Below are 19,832 nucleotides of genomic sequence, written 5' to 3'. Positions count from 1 at the left end.
GACCATAATATTGAGGATTAACTTAACGTGAGTAAAATAAGAAATAACTTGATTGTGCCGATGCAGATTTTGGTACCAATCTTTAATAATTATTAATAAAATGATATTTTAATCTTTTGGAATATTTTTAGACAAAATGGAGATTTTAACTTCATATATTGTTTATTTTAAATGAATGAAAAAAATGCATGGCCCGATAACTTGGTGAGCTTATTTTCTCTAAATAAGGAGCTATTTTTTTAAAAGCACAAAACCCTCCTCCTTTTAAAAAAAGATTTTATTTATTTGACAGAGAGAGACACAGCAAGAGAAGGAACACAAGCAGGGGAAGTGAGAGAGGGAGAATCAGGCTTCTCGCCAGGCAGGGAGCCTGATGAGGGGCTAGAACCCAGGACCAGGGGATCAAGGACCTGAGCCAAAGGCAGATGCTTAACGACTGAGCCACTCAGGCACCCAACAAAATCCTCTCTTAATCAGAAGAAGCCAGTGGGTTTCCTGCTATCCTTTTTCTCATTTAAAAATACTCATTAAATATCAACCAGATACCAAGCAATATGCCAGAAAATGGGAAGAGGTGGAAGGCTGGAGAAGATAATTATGGAGATGAAGATATGATCTTTCCCTTGGGGTGTTCAAAGTATGAGAGCCACATAAACAAAACCACCTGTGCTGTGGCAAGTGTAACAACCGACTTACAACAAAGCATTATGGAAGCACTGCAAAGTGGTAGTCAATGCGACTTTGCAGGACACATGTGGAACGGGTTCTAGATGCAATAACTGAACCCAGTTCAAATGTTAGTTTGACAGTCAGGGTAGACGAGATTAAGCCATAGTAACAAACTCCCCCCAAATTTATATTGATTCAACACACACACTAAAGTTTCCTTAAAAAAAAAAATTATTTATTTGAGAGACAGAGCAGAGCAGGTGAGCGAGAAAGAAAGCATCAGTAAAGGTGAGGGGCAGAGGGACAAGGAGAAAGAGACTCCCTGCTGAGCACCGAGCCAGTGCAGGACTCGATCCCAGGACCCTGAGTTTGTGTCCTGAGCCAAAGGCAGACACTTACCTGACTGAGCCACCCAGGCGCCCCGACACAAAAGTTTCCATATTTCTTGCATTTGACATCTAGTTCTGGTTAGCAGAGAACTGGTGATCAGGTGAGAGAGACTGCATTTCAGTACATGCCTTCCTAACACAAGAAGCAGCAGAGGAAACACGGGAAGGCTCATCCCTCTATCTCTGTCATGGAAATTCTGCCTGGTCCATAGCACGTCCGCTTACACGTAGTTCAGAAAAAGCAAGTAAGTTGCATGACCTCACCCAAACTGGGATGGAGGAAGAGCAGCCCAAGTGCCTGAAGACAGGCGAAAGGGATCACCTGTAAACAGCCCAAGAGATTGCCAGTTATTGAGGCTGAATGAGATGATCTTACACGGAGAAGAGAAAGCAGATAGTTCTAGATGGAAGGAGTAGTAGACATGATGTCACAGAAGTGCTTGTTTGATGTACATGAGCAACGACATGAAGTTCAGTGTTGGTTGGGCCGTGGGCTACCACAGCCTGAGAGGTTCGGAAACTGTGGCAATGGTGGGCTGGGGCCACGAAATTAAGGGCCTTGTTAACGGGTTAAGGAGTTTAGACTTACCCATAATAGTACTTTTCAAAAGCTTTCAATCAATTCAGTGTATCCCACAGTAAACTGGGAAACATCAAAGAAATGGTTGGCTGGTTAGAAGCACTCAGCTCAAAAGAGAGACCCCATGAGAGAGTAAAATACCTTCGTATCCTCTTGAACCGGCATCCACAGACATCCTAGATGCAATACCTCACACTGAACATGTGAATGCATGTCGGTCACTGCATCCTGGCTACAAGCTTTGATTCAGCCCATCAGGGTCTTATTCCAGCCCCTAGAAGCAGGGTATTTTAAACTTTAGATTCACCCTCAAATAAAAAACCACAGGGGAACTTGGCTGGCTCGTCAGTGGAGCTTGCAACTCTTGATCACAGGGTTGTAAGTTTGAGTCCCACTTTGGGTGTAGAGATTACTTAAAAAAAAAAAAAGAAAAAGAAACAAAACCCCCACAATTCTCCCTGTGGCTTAAAGGTAACCAAAGTTTTATGTTAAAATTAGAAGCGAATTACTTATGCGAAAGATGCCCTAAAGACCGTTAGGAATCCATCACTTGAAACAAACCAATAGAATACTGATGTTATTAGAATTCTTCTAGAGAATATGTTTGGTTGTCTCCTCCTGTCCATTTAATGGCCTGTGTGTTAGAAACTTGGGAAGATTCCATAACAAACTTAAAGATTTTTCTATTTAATCATATAGGGAAGGTCTAAATAAATAGAAAACATAGGAATAATGAATTTTCTTTTCAACAGACCTTAATGAGAGATCTCAGGTTCAAACTCCACTATAGCAACTAACACTACATATAGGCTTTATTATGTTTCCATCACAAACCAAGTTTAATAACTAAATTGAGATATATATGAAGAGATAGATACCAAAACCCAGTTACTCACTCATTTTTTCACTTATTCAGATCTAGCAAGGATCCACGCTTGGTGTCAAATAAGAAATTGAACATGACAGGCTTGCCTAATAAATTGATGTGTTAGGGTCCTTAAGAGTTGCATGAAAGTTTTTCATGGGCATATGGAGTTAGAACTATGAAAAGAGGTCAGCAGTCTACCCTTTTGCTCTCTTAGTCCCACTGCCCTTGAATGGACCTTGCGCACAGAGAGGTTGTGTGCAGAAGTTGAAGCTGTTTGGGGAAAGGAGAATATGCAAGCACTGCTACTTCAGTGGTTCAGTCCAAGTGAGATAGAGAGCAGTGGGAAAGAGCCCTTTTCCCATTTCTGCATCAACACACTTGCCGTGGGCTTGTCAGGGACTCCAGAGAATGCAGTGTCTTTTTTTTTTTTTAATTTTTTTGTCATACCCGAAGGCTGTGTCCACAAAGCCACCATGTAGCACAATTCCAGTAAGCATCATTCACCTTGAGTTATGGAAATAGTGCTCCCCAGGTTGTGCTGGGCATCACCTCTATGGTCCTACAGACAGCCCTGTTCAGAAGATCGGTAGGCTACGGCTTAGCACAATTATTAGTGTTGCCATTTCCAGCCCCACAAGTTTCTAATCTGCAGAAATCAAGGGGGTTGGAGTAGAGAACATGACAGACTACTCTTCAGCTCAAAGAAGACATTCCTTTTAAACGCCCAGAGATCCCTGGGAGAGACAAAAAAATCAATACGGTTCACCCTGAAACTTTGTAATTGTAGATTTCCCTCTACACGGCATCCTGTCTGGGGCTTCCCTCATTCGGTAACACAGCCACTTCTGAAGGGTTGAGGAGATGGTTCACACACACAGAGATATACATTCAGCTTTTTCTTGCTCTATTCATGTTATAATTTAAAAACAGAAATACTAAAATCCCCGGAGGTGCTCTCTTTTCTCCCGACTACATTCAGCATAAGTGATAAAACAGAAGATTTTCTCTCTTTCCTTCCAAATTCCAAGCAGTATTAAAAAAGAAAAAGTTCCCATAAACATTGGTTGTGTGGCCAGGTTTGGTGGAGGCATGCTCTTTCCTTTTGTGTTCCAGCGTATTGCCTCCGTCTAGTTTGGTCTATCCACAGAAGGTCAGGCCCAGAAAGGTGGTGTTGAGAATGGAGGAACCCATTCAGATCCATTTTGCCCTCAACATAATTTCACCCTAAACAATGAGATCATTTAATAAAGTATCATCTCCCCTTAAAGGTTCTTGTTTTGCCCTTGGACTTTGATCTCTCACTTGAATATAACTAAACCTGTGAAAATGACTCCTAGAAATGATTTACTCTCCACATATGTAAAATCTCTACTTTCCTTTGATGTCCAGTGTCAGTGCTACAAACCAATACAACATAAAAACAAGAAAAAAAACCCAGGAAACTCTGCCAGCAAAGTCAACTTTCCCCGACAAGATCCAAATATTCCAGGTTCACAGCACACATAAAACCTTTCCTACTCTTGCATTGGAAAGGATATTTCCAGCGATCCACCCATCTATTTTTTTTAACCTTTAAATATCTTAATCCCTTGGCTCATACTTCACACTGGAGTTCTCACCCTGGACATGAAACTGTTAAGCTCTAAGTAACAGATTTTTATTTAAGAAAAAACAGCTCACTACTTAACAAAATAAATTCATTTCCTCATATAGATTAAAGTTTGAAGACTGCCCCTCCCTCCCCAGGTCTCAGCCCCTAGACTAAGCTAATGTTTAGCAGCAGTTTACCTGGTACTCTGACAAAAGTTACATCAGAGGGCCTTTGTTAAATGTCCTTTCAGAGGTGATAAATGAGAAAGCACTTTTCCAGAAATTGATTTAAGCAGAACTCTTGGCCCACTTAAAGCTTTTGCTCACGCCCTTCTCTCTACTGATGTAAAGGCCAGGTTTACAACTGAGGACATCTTAGAGGCAAAAATATTTCTTGCAAAATAATAAAGATGATCATGAGAATTGGGATTGCCACTAAAATTAAAAAAGATTCATTTGATCGTTAGATCAATGACTACTTCAGAATGGATTCTATTAGTAGGCTTTCTGTTTTAGTCATATGAGAACTTATTCACCTTCATGAAAATTACTTAATTCATACTGAGGTGAACATAACCATTTGAGGTAATCATTTTCTGAACAAGCTGTGATGCTTTTGCAATAGTGGAATTCATTTGTATTTGTTTACTATAAATAATATATATTGACATGTTTGTGACTCTGCTACCTTTTTTAAAACGTCAATGTTTATTTGACACCTGGAAAAGTGAACCCTCAATTTTAAATTTTCTGATGGAAAAGCACTTACATTTTAAGTAATATTTCAGTTATGCTTTCCATGACTCCTAGGGCAGCATATCTGAGTTCTTCTTGCTGCTTAACACCTACCACCAACCTAGATTTAATGAAGAACTGAATATAATAATATTGGGCCCAAATATTGGAGGTAAAAAACAGAAACCATATTTCTGGCTTCAACTATGCTAACCACATAAGCCATTCTACTGTTTATGATTAAACTGAATGGTCAGTTCAATACAGAAAACAACAACTATGGGTCAGATTGCTTAAAAGAATCAAACTGTTTGACAATATCACTTATATTTATATTAATTAAGTTTTCAAAACTCTATAAAATCTTTTACCAGTTAACGAACAAAATTTTTAATCTTAACAAGACATGAAGTGAACAATAGTTGAAAATAACAGCAAAAAACTGAGACACTGATGCTTGATGTTGTACAAGAACAGAGGAAGTTACCTCACCAGGGATGATAATTATGGCCTGGTTTAGGCAGCATAATAAACAGAGTTTGAATATTTTTAATAAAGCGTGTGATTAGGGTGTGTATTTTTATGTAAACCGACGTAAGTATCCGTGTATATTTTATGAAAGATAAGTGCCAGAATACAAGTAGCAAATTGTAGCAGGTGTAGGACTCACAGCCACTTTTGTGGCTCATCCCATCTCCCCTCACAGGAAATGAGAAGGGCAGGAGAGGGGCCGAAACCATCAAAATGGTGAAGGGCGACTGAGGCTTACAAGTGCGTGCTTAATTTTCCTGGCTGCCATTTTACAATCTCACTTGCCTCCTAACCAACTGAGAAATCACTTCCATAGACAGTTTTGTCATCATACAGTGACACAGGCCTATCCTTGTTTAGGAGGGTGGCTAGAGATAGGCAGGACAAGCAGGGATGAGAAGCCCAGTCCAATTTAATAAAATGTGTATAGAAACATGAAGGTAGTAAAGTTTTTAATTCTCAGTTATACATAATAAATTTAAACTGAAAAATTAGGGCCATTCTTTCATGATTAGAATGAGAAGAAAAACCAAATCTGCCTCAGTGAGTACAAAAAAATAAAGCTGTAGTTTAGTTCAGGAAACAAAACACAACAAGGCAACACAACCAGCCTTCCTAACAGGGCCTGGGAGAGTGATTGTGCAGGTTGTGGCTTGCACAGGGCCCCCGGCCCTGGAGGCTAGGGTGAGCTGAAAACCAGCTGGTACTCCTCTTACCGAGCCATATACACTGGTAGGGGTCTGTGCAGGCTCAGAGTATGGGCACATTTTTCTAGTTCTGATGAGGGCAACCTTTGGACAAACAGAGGTCCTGCTTCAAGGAAAATGCTAAGTGTTTTGTAGGCTCAGGAAAATAAAGATCACACATACGGCTATCAGAGTAAAATTAGTGCAAATTGCCTAAAGGGAAATTCAGGAATACGTAGAAAGCTGAACATGTTCCATATCCCTTGATCCTTCAAGTCCTGTCTTTTAAGAATTTATTTTAAGGTTCATTGTGGTAGTTTTTAAAATGCGCCCATACGAACTTTTCACTTTTAACCTTGCCTCAGATATGAACCAGATTTAGTGAGGACTCACTTCTAACAGACACGATGTGGCAGAAGAACACCTATATGAATTCTAAGGGTAAACCATAAGACAAACAGCTTCGGTCTGGCTTTTTCTCTGTTGCTCTTACAACACGGCAGCTGGCATGCTGTAAGAACACTCAAGCAGCCCACAGAGGGGGCCACATGAGGAGGAACTGATGTCTACAGCCAAATTTCAACACCAAAACTTGCCAGCCATGAAAGCAAGCCATTGAAATTAGGCATTCAGCCTCTGACAAGATTTTAGCTGACTCTCCAGTAAATCGTGTTGAGAAAACTGGAGAGCCACATGCAAAAAAAAAGTAATTGGACCCTTATCTGACACCACACACAATAACCAATTCAAAATGGGTCAAAGACTTGAACATAAGAGCAGAAACCATAAAACTAGAAGAAAACATAGGAGGTAAGCTCTTTGACATCAGTCTTGGTGATGATTTTTTGGATTGACATCCAAAGCAAAGGCAACAAGAAAGAAAAGAACCAAGTGGGAATGTATTAAACTAAAAAGCTTCTACACAAAGTAAATGGTCAGCAAAATAATCTACCAAGTGTAAAAAAATATTTGCGAGTCATATATCTGATAAGGGGTTAATTTTCAAAAATATATTAAGAACTTATAAAACTCAATAGCAGTACTCAATAGCAAAAATCAAACACTCTAAGTTAAAAATGGGCAGAGGATCTGAATAGACATTTTTTCTAAAGAAGACAAATAGCCAACAGGTGCATAAAAAGGTATTCAACATTATCAATCATCAGGGAAATGAAAATCAAAACCATAAAGGGATATTGCCTCATACCTATTAGAATGGCTATCATCAAAAGACAAGGATTAAGTGTTGGTGAGAATGCAGAGAAAAGGTAATGCTTTGCAACTCTTGATCTCAGAGTTGTGAGTTCAAGCCCCATGCTGGGTATAGAGATTACTTAAATAAATTAAAAAGAAAACTTTAAGAAAACTTTTAAGAAAATAAATGGGGAAAAAAAGGTAATGCTTGTGCACTGTTGATGAGAATGTGGTTAACCATCGGGTACAGCCTTTACAGAAAACAGTATAGAGTTTCCTCAAAAAGTTAAAAATAGAGCTACCATATGATCCAGCAATCCCATATCTGCGAACATATCCAAAAGATCACAAAGAGATAGCTGCCTTTCCATATTTATTGCAGCATTGTTCACGATAGCAGGATAGAAGCAACTTCATTGTTCATCTACGGATGAATGAGTAAAGAAAATGTATATTCATAGACCATGGAATATTATTTAACCATGAGAAAGATGGAATTTTTAACATTTGTGATAACATGGATGGACCTTGAGGACAGTATGCTAAGTGAAGTCAAACAAAGAAAGACAAATACCATATGATCACACTTACATGTGGAATTTTAAAAAGCCAAACTCAGAAAAACAGACTGAAAGTGTGGTTACAAGAGGAAACAGGAAGGTATAAGGGAAACAGGGAGATGTTTGTCAAAGAGTACAGACGTCCTGTCGTAAAATGAATAAGTTCTGGAGATCTAATGGTACAGCATAGTGACTACAGTTAATACTGTAGATAATGATAATAATAATATATATTATTATATCTATTAATAATAATATTATTATCATATTATTATATATTATTATATCTATTAATAATAATATATAATAATAGAAGACTTGAGATGACTACAGCTCCAGCTGACACCTTGACTGCAGCCTATGAGGCTGCAGAAAATGTGAGGGTTAAGAAGTATTTATTGTTGTGTAACGCCATTAAGTTTGGAGTAATTTGTTAATGCAGCAATAGACAATACAGATATATACAAAGCTTAGACTACATGAATGTGTAGTGCAGTATTATCTGTAGTAACAGAGTATGAAAAAATTTAAACATTTACTATCAGAGAATGATTAGACTATCATCATATGCTTACCCATAAGATGAAATAAGAGGTAGACATTAAAAGGATACTCTAAGTAAGATTTACTAACATTGGATATTTGTTTTAATATGAGGTGAAAATTTCATTTATAGACTACTAGGCACAAATAATTCTCTTTTGTAAAAAAATGTATATATATCTCTATAAGAAAGGCTGAAAGACTCAAAAAGAATGTCAGTAAGAATAATTTATGAGTAACATAGAATTAAAGTTGTTTTATTCGTTTCTTTCCTTTGTGGGTCTCCATTTTTTCAAGTTTTCTGCAATAAACCTGTGTTACTTTTGTCATATAAAGACATTTTTAAAAATCAGGGCGGAAAGTCAAGTTAAATTATTTTAACCATGGAATCCTAATACTTCTGATATTTGGATCCCCTCTAGAGTCTTCCTAGAAGTGGGTCTGCACCTTATGCTCAACCCCTCTAGTGAGATGCAAACTTAACCTTCTCCAAAATGACCTGTTCCATCATTAAGCAGCTTTGAGAGAAAGTTATTCTTTATATGAACTGAAATTAGTTTTTCTGTAACTTCCATTCACAGTTTCTGAGAGGGAACATACCCTCTGTGTGATATAATTTGTGAACAATGAAAGGAAATTTATATCTCTCATTCTACATTTAAACTTATCAGTGAAGCATAAGACCTTATTAACTTCTGGTCAACTCTTTACATTATCAATACATTCAGAGCTTACCATCAAATACCAACCACAAATCCTTCCCAATTTTGCCAAAATACTGTCCCCAGGTCACCTTAAAAATAATTGACAGGTGTGCAGAAAAAACTTCAAATATTTTGTACACAAGGTCATTTTAAAAGATTTAATAATCAGTAAGCTGGGTCCTGGGAAGCTATATGTTAATAACGCCCTTTTAGGATGATTCCGAATCTCAAATTGCACTTTAGAAAACACTGTTTTTGAGGTTTTTGTAGATGTTATAGGGCCTTGCTTCAAATACACACTCGGAAATTTCACACATTATTTTAGGGGCTTTGTGGACATTTTGAAACCCTCATTTGTATTCTGGTTAATGGGTGTGTGGGTCCATTAGGGGTTCCTACTCTTCACCATAATTTACCTCTTTGACTGCATAGATTCATTCTTCCTTATTCAATATTATGGCATACACAGAAAATGATCGATGTTGCAGTGCTAAGCAGAGAAGACCAGAGCACAAGTTGTTTGAGTTTTGCAGCCTTGGCCCAGATGCCAGGAAGAATCCATAACACTGCCTGTGTGTAAATGGTTGATGGCACACTTGTAGGGCCTACTATTTAGGAACCATTGGTAAAGGTCAGGTATTTTGAAAGAGAAAGCCAAAATAAATATTTTAAAATATATTATGTTAACTTACACAACAACAAAAGATGATGTCTAGATGACTAGTTAAACTGGTTCTTTTCAGAATGCACGATGCATAAAAAATCGCAAGGAGTCTCAAATGACACTTAAAGGAGTATAAAACACCCGAGTGTGAGGCAATTCTTAGATATCTTTATTCATTAAACATTGACTGGTGCCCACTACACCTTGGATTTTTTTTTTTAAAGATATTATTTAGTCATTTGACAGACAGAGATCACAAGTAGGCAGAGAAAGCAGGCAGAGAGAGGAAGGGAAGCAGGCTCCCTGCTGAGCAGAGAGACCGACTCGGGGCTCAATCCCAGGACCCTGGGATCATGACCTGAGCTGAAGGTAGAGGCTTTAAACCACTGAGCCACCCAGGTGCTACACTTTGGATTTTGTTAAGTGCTTAATAAACTCCTGAAAGTCACAGATTTCTTTACTCTGAACATTTGACAAAGTTATTTGGGAAAAGGACAAGATGAAGAAAAAATGAGCCCATTTATATGATTGAGTTTGTAAATAAAAAAAAATTGGACCAATGGGTACAATCTCAGTACCCTCATTGAACGATTCAGTCAGGTTGCATGTGTATCAGAGATTCAAAAAGATTAGGAAATGTTGACCTAAAAAATAGAATCAGAAACTTCTGGTTGAAGGCGGCATATTAAAAAGAATTTTCCACTTCTGAGTACTCAATAAAGTTAGCCATAATACAAATAAAAAGATTATCAGACATTCATTACGTGTTTGCCACATGCCAGAGACTCTTCTACAAGCTTTATGTGTATTAACTGATTAAACCGAATAACAGCCCTTTTAGAAAGGTGCTTGAGAGACTGGGAAACTAACTCTCTGAGGGAGCGAACGGCAGACACTTGAAGCCAGGCCTCATGGGCTCAGGAGGTCATGCCTTTATCTGTTCTGCTCAATCTGCCTTTGTAGTTTAAAACACATGTAAAAAGTCAACAAAAAGAAAAATTCATCAAACCACCAAATAAGGGAAGAGGCATAATCTATTGCAATAAGAAACAGCTGATTTTGGAATGAAGCAATGATAAAAGACATAGCTTGGCTCAAAATCCAGCCCTCAGCTTTCCAGAAACCATGATGGTAGGTTCACAAAAATATGAGAATTCCCACAAAAACTTCCAAATATGGAAGAAAAGAAATTCAGTTGGTTTTATTATCTAATCCTTCTCCTTTTCTCCTGACTGAGGAGCAGTAGAAAACAAGTCAAAGCGCAGGTGTGAATGGCGTTGAGTCCTGATGCGTTGGAGTGAACTCTGATACAGGAGATGTAATAAAATCTCAGGACCTCAGGTCATCTAACACAACCTGCACACTTCTCCCCTCTCCCACCACCCCTTTAGGGTACAGAAGAAAAGGGAAGAACATATAGAACCGCAAGCTATAGGTGGGATTTGAAAAAAAGCCACCTTCCGATTTTGTGGAAATAGGAAGTCACTCTTGCATTATCAGAGCAAATACAGTGGAGAGCTCACTGAGGCATGAACAATACAAAAAGAAATAGTACGGTAACTCTGCAACAGGCAAATATGAAAAAGGCAGGAAAAACCAGGCTCCCGGATGGCTCAGTTAGGTGTCTGTCTTCAGCTCAGGTCATCGTCCCTGGGTCCTGGAATCGAGCCCCACATAGAGCTCCCTGCTTGGCAGGAAGCCTGCTTCTCCCTCTCCCACTCCCCCTGCTTGTGTTTCCTCTCTCTACTGTCTCTCTCTCTCTCTCTCTGTGTCAAATAAATAATAAAATCTTAAAAGAAAAAAAAAAGGAAAAACCAAAACACCAACAAAATGATGGAAAAGGAAAGGAACAAACCACCCAAAAGAAAAAAACGAAACAAAAGGAAAAAAACACTCAGCCCTCCCCCAAAAATCAGATAGTATTTCTTTTCTTTTTTAAAAGTTTATTTAAAATGTAGACCCAACTTGGGGCTCAAACTCATGACCCCGAGATCAAGAGTCACATGCTCTTCCTACTGAGCCAGCCAGGCATCCCAGAAAAAAAATTCAAAACACAAGATTCAAACACACACATACATACACACACAACCCCAAACCCAACAAACTGTTTCCAAGCACTTTGTATTGTCTACCTTAACAAGAATATCAGAACAATAATAAATAAGAGTTCAAAGATGGGATTATACAACAAAGTGAGATGAAACATGGCAGCTGAAATGAAACAAATTTAATATCTTGGGGAAATGAAGCCAGTTTCAAAAAAAGGATGATTGCAGTCCCTGAAGCAGGACCTAGGAAGAGAATAGAACATCTATTCAATGGTAATATAATACAAGAAAATTTCTCCAAAATAAAGGGGATAATAGGGCATTTGTAGGATACAGACCGTATCTCAGGAAAGTTTGATACAGAAATCTTCAGCCTGATCCACAATGAAGTCATGGAGCTTCAGGTTACAGACCAGTGCTCCCCCGCCAACCCGGCACCCAACACACACACACACACACACACACACACACATCGTTTTAAAAAATGAGTCTAGACTCAGTCTAATTTACAGCGAAGTTCAATGTTATAAGTCAATGAAGCAATGTTTGGCAAGTTCTGAGGAAAAGAAAAGCATGACATAATTATTATAGCCAGTCAAGATACTGAAATAGAAATGTAGTGGGCAAAATTCTCAAAGATAAAGACAGGAACTTTAAGAAAGTTTAAGAATACAGCCAAATATGCCCTTCTGGAAAAAAAATTACTTGACAATGAAATCAGCTTTTTAAGAGTTGATTCAAGATACAGAATATAGAAATAACTAAGTTGTAATAAGAGATGATAGCACCAGGTCAATGTAAACATAGAATATATAAGAATAGGCAGGTATTAAAAAAAAAGCCTAGGCATCTGTTCTATAGAACATAGCATTAACATTAGAAACTGAGCAATATAAAAATAAATAAGAAACACCAGGATGTGAAGGAGAGAAAAAGAGGTCCTGTGGGGGCGCTCATGTTCCATCTTTCATAACCAAGGATCCGTTCCTACTATTTAAAAAGGATTTTTAAAAATTCATGACCATGTCAACTTTTAAAAAGTTATTTACAATTTATTTTTCAGACTTAGCATAGTTTAGAAAATAAGATCTCCAGAGGTGTGTATATTGAACAGTTCATTCCCTTCCGCTTCAGCTTTTCTTTTTCTCTCCACATTCAAATAAAATTAAATGCTTTTATGTTGAAAACAGCATCTTTAGAATGATTCTGGTTTTATTTATTTTTTTTTTAAGATTTATTTATTTATTTATTTGACAGAGAGAAATCACAAGTAGTCAGAGAGGCAGGCAGAGAGAGAGAGAGAGGGAAGCAGGCTCCCTCTGAGCAGAGAGCCCGATGCGGGACTCAATCCCAGGACCCTGAGATCATGACCTGAGCCAAAGGTAGCGGCTTAACCCACTGAGCCACCCAGGCAACCCTGATTCTGGTTTTATAAAAGGACTTCCACATGTCCACATGCATAGGAATATACTGCAACTAGTGTTCACCTAATGTTGATGGTGGGTGTTTTCTGGGTGTGGGGTTTGGATTTTTTTCTCTTTCCCTTTTGTATGTCTCTACATTGTTCAAGTTCTTTATAATGGATTATGAATCATTTAAAAAAAGTAATGAAGATGAAGGAAGAAAAATGGGAATGAAAGAAAGAAGGATATCTTTGAAGATTTGTTAATCCTGGGTGGTAAAAATGTGAAACAATATATTCTTGTGTATTTTTGTCTTTCTCAAATTTCCAATAAAAATAAAATAAAAGAAGGAAATAGAAGCATAGAAAAGACTGAGATTCTCTCATGTACACATACAGTCAAAGGATTATATGTAAAATTTGTTTGGTTGGAATTAACTGGTGGTATTTTAGAATGTCAGGGACGAAGACCCCATTCAATCCCTGTGCTTTTACATATTGTCATTTAACCATCCCCACAGGACTGCCCGCTCCTCCTACCACCTGTCAAGGCTCCATGGCTCCCACAAGTCCTAGAGAGTACTGAAACTTTGATCTTAGGGAATCCTTCCTTTCAAGGTGCTTGGAATGAAGCAAGACAATGAGACCCTCAATTCTTTTGCTGTTTTTGTTGAGTTAGTTGACCAGTGCAAACTAACAAGAATATGTTCTATGAAACTAAAATCAGACACATAAAAAAACCAACCAACCAACCAACCAAAACACAAAGCTCATCAACATTTCTCCTTCCTCTTCTGGCTTGGGTTGAGAGTCCCATGTGGTGTTTGAGAAGACCAACTTTTCTCCTCCATTCTCCCTTCCTAGAGATTCCTAAGACACATCTCACTGCCCCCTCATGTAAGGTGCTGTTAAGGAAAATTCTTGAAACAACTCAGCAGGCAGGGCAATTACCCTGAAGCTAATGGTTCATCCTTAAGTGGAGAGTCAGTCAAATATAGACTGAGTGAACTACTTCTGGCTTTCTGACATTTCTTTCTTTCTTTCTGACATTCATCATGTGTCCTCTGATTTTCCTGCAGCACATGTGGAGGCTATAACTCTGTGCTACACTAATGCTCAAAGGGACTACAAAGGCAGAATAATGAGTCACTACTGGACCTCCTAGGTTTTTTAAAAACTCAGCAATAAAGTCATACTTTGGTTTGGTTGAAAATATTTTTGAGAAAAATACTTTTGCTTGCTAAAAACTGATCATCAGGCAGTATGCTATTCTCTGACCCTAAATATCTGATAATTGTACAATGCACAATTGACACAGTCATGATAAGAAGGGTTAAGTTGGGCAAAAGTACTTAATTTTATTTGCTGCTGAATGTATATACCTTCTACCTACAGCTGTCCTCATTATCTGCTTAGTGGGAGGTAGTTCACTGCCTTGGACTAGAAATAATCAGCTAACACATGCAGAGAAATGAAATTATATTTCAAAGATACATGTCCCAAGAATCAATAGATTCCCTGTCAAGAGTGGAACTCCTACGGAATGAATGGTATGTGCAAATTATTCCCTCTTCTCACTGAGGAGTGGAAAAGAGGAATAAATATTCTTTCTTTCATTTGTTCAGTGTGTATTGGACTAGTACATTTCTAGTTTTTCTTTCCTCTCTGCTTTTTTCTAATAACAGGAGCTATATGTGCGTTTAGGGAATAATCTCTTTCCCTTTTCCACGTGCAGTCTACTTGGTTCCATTGGGATAATTCCTTTCCTGAACCTTACCCAAGATTGGTCCATTAGGGTTTTCTATCTCTTTGGCCATAACAATTGACTGAAGGATGCCCCAAACCCAAAGACAGGTCCATGGGATTCAGTTTGGGACTTTAACTGGAAATATTGGCAAAGAGAAATTTTCTTTCATTGGGTTGGCAAGGTTAGGGGTAAAAATGTGAATCTGAGGCCACCAGCCACCATTTGTCTACCTCAGTTTCATTCAGTTGGCAGCTGGGATCCCTTGAACTCATGAAGTTAGGCCCTTTCTTAAGGGATCATAATTGGTGTTTTATGTATAATAGTTGTCAAGCTCAGCTGCATATTAGAATACCTGGGAAACAAATCTGATGATTGGACTGTACCCCAGAAAAATTTCATCAGAATCTCTGGAACGGGGACTTGGGCATCAGTATGTAAGTCTTCCAGGGTGATTTCAACGTGCAATGAAATTTGAGACTAGGTCAGTCATAGTGATAGCAATCTCTTTCCTTTTTCCTAGTGAATGGTTTGGGGTAGGCAGGTGGCCTAGTTTTGGCTAATGTAGGTGGCCTCAGTCCAGCCAAAGGGAAGTTAGAGATAACCCATTGCTTCTAGAAACAAGGTTTTCTTCTCAGGTGAAAAGAATGAGCCTCCTGTGGCAAAGCCTTCTACTGCCATACTCTCATGCTGCTTTGAGCTGGATAAGGACCAGGGACAACCAAATTGTTGCCATGATAAAAGATGGTAAGGTAGAAAGGGAGAAAGAACCAGGGTCTTTGGTGATACCACCATATTGTCATGAAAACTGAAACTGCCCACCTTCACTTCTCCTATTGTGTGAAAGACTCAGATGTCTCTACTACTTAATCCACAGCTAGCTGTGTATTCTGTTACTTCTTGCTGAAAGATTCTTAACAAAATCAACAAAGAGTTTTTATAAGGGAAAGAGGTCTTAGAACTAATCCCAAAGGGCTTAAGACATGGTCTTTTTATCTATCAAGCATTTATAACACACAAAGTAGAAACCAGAAGCACATTTGGAAGCTCTGTGGAATATGATGCTAAGAAACATGAAGGCATTTATATAAGAGAATGGAATCACCAAAGCAGGACTTTTCTGACTCTTGTGTGACCTCCAATACCCCTGGCTTTCTTGGTCCCCCTAACTGATCTGCCTATTTGACACCCTTAACTCTAAGATTGATGCAGAGTTAAAGCAGACATAAGTGCTTAAGCAACATTAGCCATATTCTCCCCCACCCCCACCACTGCTATGAAGCTATATACTGAGGCGCTTCCCTTTTTAACCTGAAGCAAGGCCAATGTCCCTCAGGTCAGAGCTCTGGGCCACATTCTGCCCTTATTGTGCCAGTTGTGTTCCTTTGATGCTCAACTTTCACTCTGTGCCAAATCAAATTACCAAAAAAAAAAAAAAAAAAAAAAAAAAGTTAACCTCTTTGTCTAGTATTTTACTGCTTTGTTCAGCTTCTCATATTCCTACAATATTTCTAGGCCTGGGTTTTCTTGTGTGAGTTTTCCTTCCTCTGCCTGCCTTAGTCCATGTAACTGGGGTTTTCTCATGGGCGCTCTTCAAGTAATGCCTCATACCCTATGTAGCATTTTGGCCCATTCCTAGTACTGAAGTCCTGTCTTGATCTTATCAATCATCTTCCCTCCGATGAAATTCTATCCTTCAACCCCTGACCAAGGTCTGATTTCTCCTTCTTCTGATTAGCCCTCTCATATAAACTTCTAAGAATCCCCTATCTTGAGTTCTCAGTTACTAGGAATTTATCTCATAAGATTTCATTTCTTATTGGATCTCTATTCACTTCATAATTCATCACTAAGTCTAAACTTCTTGTTGGGAACTGTGAAGCTTTTGATGATACATACACACACACACACACACACACACACACACACACACACAAAGCACCTGACCCTTTGCTTGGAAGCTACCAAGTTAGCCTGCCTTAGAAATTGTGGATACTGGCAGAAGACATGAGAATTTTGAGCTAGAGACCAAGACATTTATCACTCAATAACTACAGCTAGAATATCAGCATTGCTTTATAGCAATTTCTCAAGCTACAATTCCTATAGGGCAAGACAATGAGGGCCAGGTAACCCTTGCATACCAACTGGGTTGCTTTCCAAGAGAAGAAACTTGAACTTGGGGAATTCAAATCTTCTATAATGGTTAGTAAGCATGCTTGCCCTTTGCTCTAGAGGAAGACACTATTTCTGTTCTCCAAGATTATTCCTTATACAGAGCGACAGAGTTTAGAAAAGATCACCCAAAACAGAACCACCAGTGACTCTTCTCGCAGACATGCAGAAATAGGAGACTCCTCTTGAGAAGTGTTTCTCAATACCCTGCCATAAACCACATATTCAAGAATTTATCTTCTACTATCCGCCTTTCTCACTGAGGCTATTGCAATAGAATTGTAAATGGTCTTCCTGTTCCACTATCATCCCTTTATAATCCAATCTACCCACAATATGATTAGAATACCATTCTTAAAATGTGATGCAGACTCTGTCTTAAAATCCCTTCTCCAGTGGTTCCCATCATGATTTTGATAATATCCCTCTCCATAAAGCCAGAAGCCCTCTGGACATGCAAAGTCATATGTTTTTGCCTCTACCTCCTTCTTTGGCTTCGACTTCTCCTGCTTGCTCTCTGTGCTTCACTGTGCTCCAATTCCCTGGCCTCCTTTCTGTCCCAGAATAGGAAAGCTCCTTTCCTTCTTTGTTTCTTTGCTCCTCTGTTCTGTCCCCTTCTGGCTGGAATACCCTTGCCTAGGATCTTCGCAAGTTCTGGTTCTTCCCAAGGCCCTCCTTGACCCCTGTCTTCACTAACCCTGACTTCTACCGTGTTTGCCGTTAAAGCTGTCTACTGAGTTTTTTAGTTTCAGTTCTCATTTGTTTAAGCTCTGTTTGGTTCATTTAAAGAAATTGCTAAGACCTCTAAAACAGTTTTGATCCCGGCAGGCACTTTCAAGTTTGCCTTTTCTTATCTCAGATAGGACTTATTTTAAACATAAATTCATACTTATATTTACACTAAAATACACATCTCATATCAACATTTGAAACGTGTACAGATCTGGTTTTATTGCCTATTATTTAGGGTTCTGCCCATGGTACCTTGTTTCCTGCATACTTGATTACCTTTGACTGTGAACCACATTTTTCCCTTGAAAAATTCTATGTGGGTAATCTGTGAAGCCTGGGCTGTGGATAGTGGCCTTACAGAGGGAGCTGCATTTCCTTCTGCCAGGGACATGGGGTACTAGCAGTCCTGGAATGCTTCAGGTTGAAATCAAGGCTTGAGTTTTGGGGCACCTCCCATATGTTATGAATTTTGCCTATAAAATCCTTTTTAGGACAAGGCTTGTGGTCACCGCTTCTCAGGAATGGCTTTATTGTTTTCTTTTTCTTTCCCATATCCTGCTTTGCTCACTTCCTATGCAATTCTCACCATCTCCTGAGGATGGGGGAATGGAAGGAGCAGAATGAGCTTGTTATTAGTTCTCTCATCATCCTTATATATACGCACAACCCTTTGAGATCCCACGTATATTAGGAATTTACTTGTTAGACTGCCTGGCTTTACGTTAGAAGGGCTCTGTCTTCTGCCCTTCACACTTCACAAAGCCTTGATAAATGAAGCTAGGTTCAGCATAAGAGCTCTGCTTACCTTCCTGCTTACCGTCCCGCCAGGCGGATTTTGGCCTCATATTTCCTGACCACTATTTCAGCATTTTGATGCTTAAAGAAACATACACTCATGCATAGCATTTTGTGGTTCTTTCCAGTGAGGAGGTTAGTATAAATACCTGATAGCCATATTATAGACGTGGAAGTCTTAGAGGCCACCTTAGTTCCAGAGTATTTATAGAATCACTTCATTCCTCTCTATTCCTATGGGTCCTGCTCTAGTTGAAATCATTGCTTCTTACCTGAATCATTCCAGTGTCTTTTATACTGTTTCCCCAGCCTCCCATCATTCCCCATTAATTTCATTTTCTACCTAGCAAACAAATACTTTGATCTATCATGTGACTGTTTTACTCAAAAATATTCATTGGCTTCCTGTTGCCTACAAAGGTCAAACTCTAGTCTTGTTCCAACTTGACCTGACTCATATTCAACCACTCTCCTCGCCACACACCAAAGTATAATGCTCATCCCAAACCATCATGTATGTCCATTCTTCCCTGCCTTTGTTCCAAACAACTCTCCTACCTGCTATGTGCTAGTCTCTGCTCACTAAGTTTCTTCTCACTCTTCTTGGATCAGGTCTCAAAACTTCACTTCTCTGAGACCAGCCTTTACTATGCACAGAGCACTACCTCTCTCTCCCAAGAGTCTACGGTCTTACATATTGGTACTTTGTTTACATGGTCATCTGCCAAAACAAAATACAAGGCTGAAGTAAGTCTGGGAATGAGTGCTATATCTTTAATTAAAAAGTGTCTAGCTCTGGGGCACCTGGCAGGCTCAGTCACTGGAGCATGTGACTCTTGATCTCAGGGTTGTGAGTTCGACCATCACATTGTATGTAGAGAGTGCTTAAAAAATAAAATCTTACCAAAAAAATAATGTCTAGCCTTTAGTATATTGCCTGTTACCTAACCAGTGTTTAATCAATAAATGAAGGCAGCTGGGTCAGCCTTTATAAAACTTCAATGTGCAGAATTTTGTTTTAAATTCCCTGCCTGTGGCAATGCAGTAATAGCATTTCAGTTAAAAGGTACTTTAGAAGTCATTAGTATAATTGCTTTTATGAGTATAAAAAACTAAGGCCCAAAATGGTTAAGTGTAAAACTCCATGAAAACTCAATGGATGTTTGTTGTGAAAATGAATACTATTTATTCACTGTTTACTGGATACCAGCCATCATGAAACA

The sequence above is a fragment of the Mustela putorius genome, unplaced genomic scaffold (genome assembly GCF_011764305.1).
Source record: "Mustela putorius furo isolate JIRA1106 unplaced genomic scaffold, ASM1176430v1.1 tig00003871_pilon_pilon_pilon, whole genome shotgun sequence".
NCBI classification, from domain to species: domain Eukaryota; kingdom Metazoa; phylum Chordata; class Mammalia; order Carnivora; family Mustelidae; genus Mustela; species Mustela putorius.
The sequence above is the reverse complement of the archived record's forward strand: the minus strand, read 5'-3'. Positions refer to the sequence as shown.